Here is a 7269-nt window from a genome sequence, read left to right as displayed (position 1 = left end):
TAAATCCTAAAGGATTAAGAATGTAATGCAGAAGACCAGGGGCACTGTTTGCATAATGCCTAGGGATTAGAGTGTCTTTCTCAGTGGGGATGTTAAGAACTGGCCGGGATTGGCTGGAAGGGAATATAGTCAAGCATAATGAGAACAGAAAATGGAGTGTACCCCAGCTCTCAAGTGTGGGAATTCAATCACACATATATGTTTATTTTTAATATACATGAATGATTTGCCCACACAACTGTAGCATCTATAAGGTTGGTATTTGTGACAAAGAACCCATGAGGCTTCATTTGTAAACTGAAGTACATTTTGAAAAGTCATGTATGCGTTTGAAATGAGTCATTTGAAGGGTTAAATCAACACACTTAAGAAGCACTTGTTATGATGTATAATTAGCACCATAGCATTCATAGATAGCAAGAATTTTGACAATTGTCGTATTGTTTTGATTGACAGGAAACAGGTGGAAAACAATTGCCTAGCTTTCAATACATGTGTGATTAAGTGAGCTTATGTCATAGGGCACCTAACAGTGGTCTAGCAGAGAAAAATTGGGGGTGGATTCTTTCTTTTACCATGTGATTTCTAGGAATTGAACTCCTGCTATGGGGAATGCCAATAAGTGCCTTTTCCTACTGAGCCATCTATCTCACTAGCCCCAAATAACACAATTTAAAAATCTGACAAATATCCTCAAATGAAAAATATTTTGTTTTAAGTGGTAAACCATCTGCCACACAGCTAGAATACCTGCTTTATTATTCTGGATGTGTATGTGGAAACAATTTTTTGTCTTTTTTTTCAGAGCTGAAGATTGAACCCAGGGTCTTATCCTTGCTAGACAAGCACTCTACCACTGAGCTCAATCCCTAACCCGTGACAACAATTTTTATGAATTTTCCCTATAGTGCATGGAAGAAAAATTAATCAGTCTTTTTTTGCATGATAGTCAATTTTGATTTTTAAAATATGATTTTCTGAGATAACTTGCAGCTTCACAGATCATTATTTATGTGCTGTGTATGCCTTTAGTGATGCTGTCAGGTTTGGGGAAGCCTCTGTACAAGTACTTTCAACTATGAGCTGTAAGATTTGCTGAGTTTCAGATATTCTTGTTTGGTGAGAAATCTTCAGTCCTGGTAGAGATGGTGCAGGTGGTTAGCAGTTTGCCCCTTTGCATGGGAGTATTAACCGCCATCTCTGTTGATGTAAGCATTTCATGTTAAATCGGCAAGAAATTTAAGTGTGTTCCAATATGTTCACATTATTTCCTCCTTCTCATTAATTAGATTAGTGAAGTATCCAAAGACTGCTCATTACTTCTCTTCAAAATGTATTTCTTCCTCTTGTTCTTTTCATTTATTATGATCTAAAAGCTTGCTACAATTTGCTTTTCAACATTAAAACAGTGTCTTTTGATTTTATTTTTTGTTGCTCACATTAACTTGAAATAGACCCATTGTTTAAAAACAATTTAAAAGTGATAAGAGACAATACCCTTCCTATTCACCCAAATTAGGAGTCTGTAATTCTCAATTCTCATACCTGTCTTATGGAAAGACTTTTCTAAATGACGGTAAGAATTGTTCTTGTTTTATCAATCATGGCATACCCATCAAGAAGAAAGTCTTTCCTTCAGGGAGAAGGCTTGCAATGAATTTCCCTCACGTGGACATGATTGTGACATTAGACTCATGTTGGATGAATACCCACTTTGGCTGCCGTTAGCCTGATGACTACAAACTCAAGGACACTTCAGGAACAGCTGGCATGGGAGGAAGTTTAAAGGAGAGGAAGCCAGTGTGAAACAGACAGTGGCTGTCTTCCTGTTTTAAAAATTCCAAGAACCCAAGCTTGTGATAACACCTTGCTAGGGTCCGTATCAGGACCTTGGAATGACTCTATGGAAGTAGAGACCCTGTAGCTTCGCTAGTAATTCTGTGTTGGTCCAAACTTCATTGTATGGCTGCTTATGACTTTTGCCAGCTGTTCCAGCATACTATCTCATCTCTTTCTTCCTTTTCTTTTTCTGAGTGGACCTTATTTGATTAAAAATTTTTTTGACTCCAACATGCACTTGTTTTAGCGTGGGATATTAAACAGTGCTATCCTTGGTCTGAATATTCATCCTTCACCCATCGACCGAGAAGTCACTTAGTTTTCTGTGATTTCCCAAGTCTATATTAAAGTATCCTTCCACATTGTCAATAGTATTCATTAATATGTTGTATATTCTTAATAAAACCCAGCAATGATTGATAATCTCATGGTATGATGTATTAAGAAAAAATCCATATCCTATCCAATATATTTAGTTTATATGTGTTCTCTTGCAAATGTATTCACTATTAGAGGCATGTCTGTGAAATAAAGGATTCTTTCTTTCTTCTTTTTTTATAGTTCTACCTCCAGGCACAGTTCCTGGGACATTTGATAAATGTTTCTTGAAATGTCAAAATGGTAAAGTAGAATTCTCTAGGCTGAGGGCATGGTATCAACAAAGAGATTCTTAAAGGATGGAAAATTAAACTAATTTACAGTCTAAGCTGTAAGAGACAGACATCAGTGTTTTAATTCCATGATTATTAGCTGCATGGCCACTGTAAGTTGTTTAGAATTCCTGTGCCTCAGTTTCTTCACCTGGAAAATGTAAGTAACAGTAGTCCTAACACTATATGGGCTGTATAATTTAATAGGTTAAAACCTATTAGAACAGTGTCTGATATACAGTAAGCAGCCAGAACATTTTAATTTTGAAAAGGCAAAGATTACTTTATTAAAAATTTACTTGTTTTTTAGCCTTTACATCTTTCACATAAACCTAGCATTTTTAATATACAAGGCTGAGTTTGAGTAAATGACGTTAGAGATCATTAACTCAAATTCTCTATTTTCCAGAGGAGAAGAATTGGTGCAGAAAATATTAAAAAGACATCTCAGCAGGACCAGGGTCAGAATGCAAAGCTCCTGCTACAACAAGCTGGGGCTAGTTTAGAACAAGGTGGGTTTGGGTGGGGTTGCCATGAGTCTTCAGTGAAGTGTCTGGGCTACTCCTGATGATGGAATCTGTTTTGTTCTTATATGAATTATTATCCATGAAGATGATGCCACACTTCCCATTACAAGTTTCAAAGTGAATGCTAAGAGCCTAAAGAGCAAAACTAATACTATAGTACAATTGTGTCTCATGATCCAACGTACATAGTACATACACTGTCTTTATTCAGATGTGACAGAGGACTGACACAAAGGGGGGAGGGCTGTCAAGGTAATTCGAGATTCTAGCTAGTTTTTATATCAAAAAGCTGTAGAATTAGCCCCTCCTTACAGCATCTTCTGTTTGCTTTTACATACTGCGATACCAGAACTGGAGATGCCAATCTGTCTGTGACATTTGAAACACAGGCAGGGGGAACTCTGGGAGACTGAGTATCTCAGGGATCAGAGGGCACTTATTAGGAAACAGCACACACACCAAATCAAAAAGGTTTTTTTCTGAAGTTCTCCGTGTGGGCTGCTGATGTTAGAACCCAACCAAACACACTGACTATTTCGCAAGGCCTGTGAGGGCTGCTTACCCGAGTAGCAGCAGCTCCTGTTCATACAGTCCTGCCAGGGGTATTCATATCATTTCTGCCAAAGTAAGTATAGACCTTATCTTAACACATAGGTCTGGCCTACTCAATTCTCCCTTGAACCACAACTCTAAACTAATTTAACTGAGAAATCAGAGAGACTTCTGTAAAAGCTTGGCAGCCTTTTGGAGAGAGGTGTAGGCAGCGCCTCCTGTTACGGCACTGTCGTCGGGCTGAGCTGGGCTGCTTACCACTGCACGGCCTTGGATGAAAGCCAAGAGAGCAGAAGGTAATGGTGGATTAGGAGGAAAGAAGCCACCATGTGCTGCCAACACCACTTGATCATCTGCAGCCGGCCATACCCTAAGGTCAGCTGCTTGTGCCTATTTGGGTTGGGTTTTTAGTCCTAAACCATATAACTACATAGATGAGTAAGTCGGTTTCAGTTCTCAAGGACAATTTCTCAACCTAGAAAAATGAAGTCATTTTTATAGCCTGCTGTGACTCTGCAGTGATGGCTCCATCTTGCTTCTTTTTTTTTTTGAGTTAATTATTATTTAATTTTTTTATTAATTACAGTTTATTCACTTTGTATCCCCCCATAAGCCCCTCCCTCGTACCCTCCCAGTCCCACCCTCCCTCCCCCTTTTTCGTGCATGCCCCTCCCCAAGTCCACTGATAGGGGAGGTCCTCCTCTCCTTTCTTCTGATCTTAGTCTATCAGGTCTCATCAGGAGTGGCTGCATTGTCATCTTCTGTAGCCTGGTAAGGCTGCTCCTCCCTCAGGGGGAGGTGATCAAAGAGCAGGCCAATCAGATTATGTCAGAGGCAGTCCCTCTTCACATTACTATGTAACCCACTTGGACACTACACTGCCATGGACTACCTCTGTGCAGGCAAAGTGCAGGGAATCTTATGTAAGAAGTGGGAAATAGTTAGATCTGGAGAGGACAGGAACCCCACAAGGAGAGCAACAGAACCAGAAATTTTGAACACAGGGAACTTCCCAGAGACTCATACTCCAACCAAGTACCAGGCATGGAGATAACCTAGAACCCATCTTGCTTCTTAAGGACCAACTGCACATCACAGTAAAGGCAGCAAGTATTCTTCAGTGTCCGGGAACTTCACGTTGTCCTTGGGTATGTATTTCTTTTTCTCTCAGCAAATAGTTTGCATTCCTAAGGTGAAATAAGTCTATGAAAGATGTATTGTATCCTGAGATTTTGGCCCAAGACTTCTAGCATATCTTCCTTTAAATTATTAATAAAAATATTCAAGAACTTGGTTAAAAGTTGACATTGTAGAGAGCAGATGATCTCTCCTCCATTTTGACATGGATCTGCATTAAATCCATGAAATAATGTGTGTGTTACATTATGACCATAGAAATTTCTCTCTGAAATTGGATAAGTGGGATTATACATATTTCGTCACAAAAAAATTATTGTTTTAGAGTGGTAAGGCTAAGCAAAAGTAATCTATCATCTATCTATCTATCATCTATCTATCTATCTATCTATCTATCTATCTATCTATCTATCTATCTACTACCCATTTACTACCTATCCATCTATATCATCTGTCTACCTATAATATAGCTATCTTTATCATTTTACATGTATTTACACATATATTTAGTTACACACTAATTTTTCAACACTTATTTATTTCATTTATGTGTATAAATGTCTTGCCTGCATGTTTGTATGTGAATCATATGCATACCGAAAGCACATTTTTATGTTTAGTAAATGTGAGAAAATTGATTGGTAGGTAGAAATATGTGCCACTCAAAGAATTGAGGAAGGAGGAAATGATGGGGAGATGCCATTTCTACCACGGCTTCTTTCCTTACCGCTGAGAGTTAAATCCTCGAACCTGCCGGGATGCCCAGGTGTGAATGCTGAGTGGAGAGAACATTGCCCGTTACTTAACAGCCACAATTGCATTTGGTAATCTTCATGACAAAAGGAATGGACAGAGGTTTCTAGAAAGTTACTATGGCTCTCTGGACAACAGGGTGTTTTTCATGTCTATACTTTTGCATTGAGGGTTTCTTTGATGTAAAAACCTATTCCGTTCTTTCCTAGGAGCATGTAGCAAGGAGCATATCTTCCAAGAATTTGAGGCCTTTGCTCACCTGGACTACTCTCCCAGATGTTAGACTGCTCTGTCCATTATTCCAGAACTGAGTCATGTTTTTGCTATCAGGTCAGTAACATATACTCAAGTCTCTTTTCCACATTTCTACCATCAGAGTTCTAGAATGTTGAATTTGAGCTTGTTTTTTTTTTTTTTTTTTTTTTTTTTTGTGTGTGTCTGTGTGTCTGTGTGTCTGTGTGCTATAAGTGACCCCAAAATATGTTTTCTTGATGGATAAATAACCTTAGTGATCCTCATTTGAGGGCAGCTTATAATTATAATTACAGTGGTCATCCATATTAAACATGTAATGTAGGCCAGGCAATTGACATATGCCGTAACTTAGGATAATGTAATCTTTAACCCTACCAATTGCATGTTTTATGCCTCTCCCTGTTTTAGATGATTCAGTGGAGGCTCAGAAAGGCCTAGAAGTCTGTCTGAGATGACGCCGGTAAGTGGTCATACAAGGACTGAAACCGTGTGCTCATTCCTTCACAAGCTATCTCTGATTTTACTTGAAGTCATTATTTTAAAAAATTCTACAGTCCTTCCTTTTAATCATTCTCTGAACATTCTCTTGAGGGCTTTGCTTCCTGCTTGATTCATGCTACCTGCTTCCGTCTGCAAAATCAAATAAGCCACTTTGTGCAGCTCCTTCCTCAGGAAATCTGGAAAACTGGGCTGTTCTTTCTAGGAACACTAACCATTCATCTCCATTTATTGTCCTGGCTTACGTTTAACCCCTTGCAGTTTGCATGGGCCCGGGATGGTGGTCTTAGCATGGTTAAGTCTAAAATGAGGTTTTATTCCTCGCCAGCCAAAGCAGGAAGCAGATACAAAATTTTGGAAGGGCTGGTTTACAGAGAGCTTACTTCAGTAAGTTAGTTCAGCTTATCTTAATTTCGGTTCTTTGTCCTTCCAGGGCGGATCTGGCCCACACCTGTTACACACTGCAGTGCACTTTACCCCAGTGATTATTAACTGCCGCCGTGTGCTCTTGTCTTGTAGACTGTCGCCAGCCCGAAGAGAAGCTAGACATAAAGGAACAGTGTCGTGAATACATCTGTGAGTGTGCACAGCACACACCCTTCTCTGTCTGCCTTTTCCCCTGGTTCCTTCTTCACAAGGTTGTTTGTTATTCTGACAGTATGTCCTTTTGTCTAATATTGACATTAAAGTATCTTTCAAGACGTGAATGGAAGTTCTATTAGCGTCTGCTCCTGGTAGGATGAAGATGTCTCAGAAAGCCCCATTTCATTTCCCCTCAATTATTGAACAAAGTTTACAGGTCCATGACATTCTAGAGCTCTGAATCCACTCCCTTATTTGAACCTTGATTTTTCTGGTCAGCCGTCACAAGATAGTTCTGTTCCGAAAGAGAGGAAATAGTGTTTTAAGAACAGTTTTTCTCCTTTGGACACCTGTCTCAGTATTGTCTTTATCCTTTGTGGGCTCTGAAGATGGCGTGCTATATCAGGACCTACTTACAGGGTGTTGAAGTAGTCTTTCTCAAGTTAATTATTTAAAAACTTTCTAAAATGCTTCCT

General features: G+C 39.2%; 1 long non-coding RNA gene across 1 annotated transcript; it reads left to right on the top strand.

Annotated features, from left to right (window-relative positions):
- The first annotated feature begins 4441 nt into the window (after positions 1-4441).
- On the top strand, positions 4442-6912 carry LOC132646723 (uncharacterized). Its single transcript, XR_009584976.1, has 4 exons — positions 4442-4716; positions 5668-5788; positions 6122-6173; positions 6731-6912. It is a non-coding gene; the product is annotated as an uncharacterized LOC132646723 (long non-coding RNA).
- Positions 6913-7269: the final 357 nt, after the last annotated feature.

Source organism: Meriones unguiculatus, chromosome 12, assembly GCF_030254825.1.
Source record: "Meriones unguiculatus strain TT.TT164.6M chromosome 12, Bangor_MerUng_6.1, whole genome shotgun sequence".
In the NCBI taxonomy this organism is placed as follows: Eukaryota; Metazoa; Chordata; class Mammalia; order Rodentia; family Muridae; genus Meriones; species Meriones unguiculatus.
This window is presented reverse-complemented; position numbering and strand designations above follow the sequence as displayed.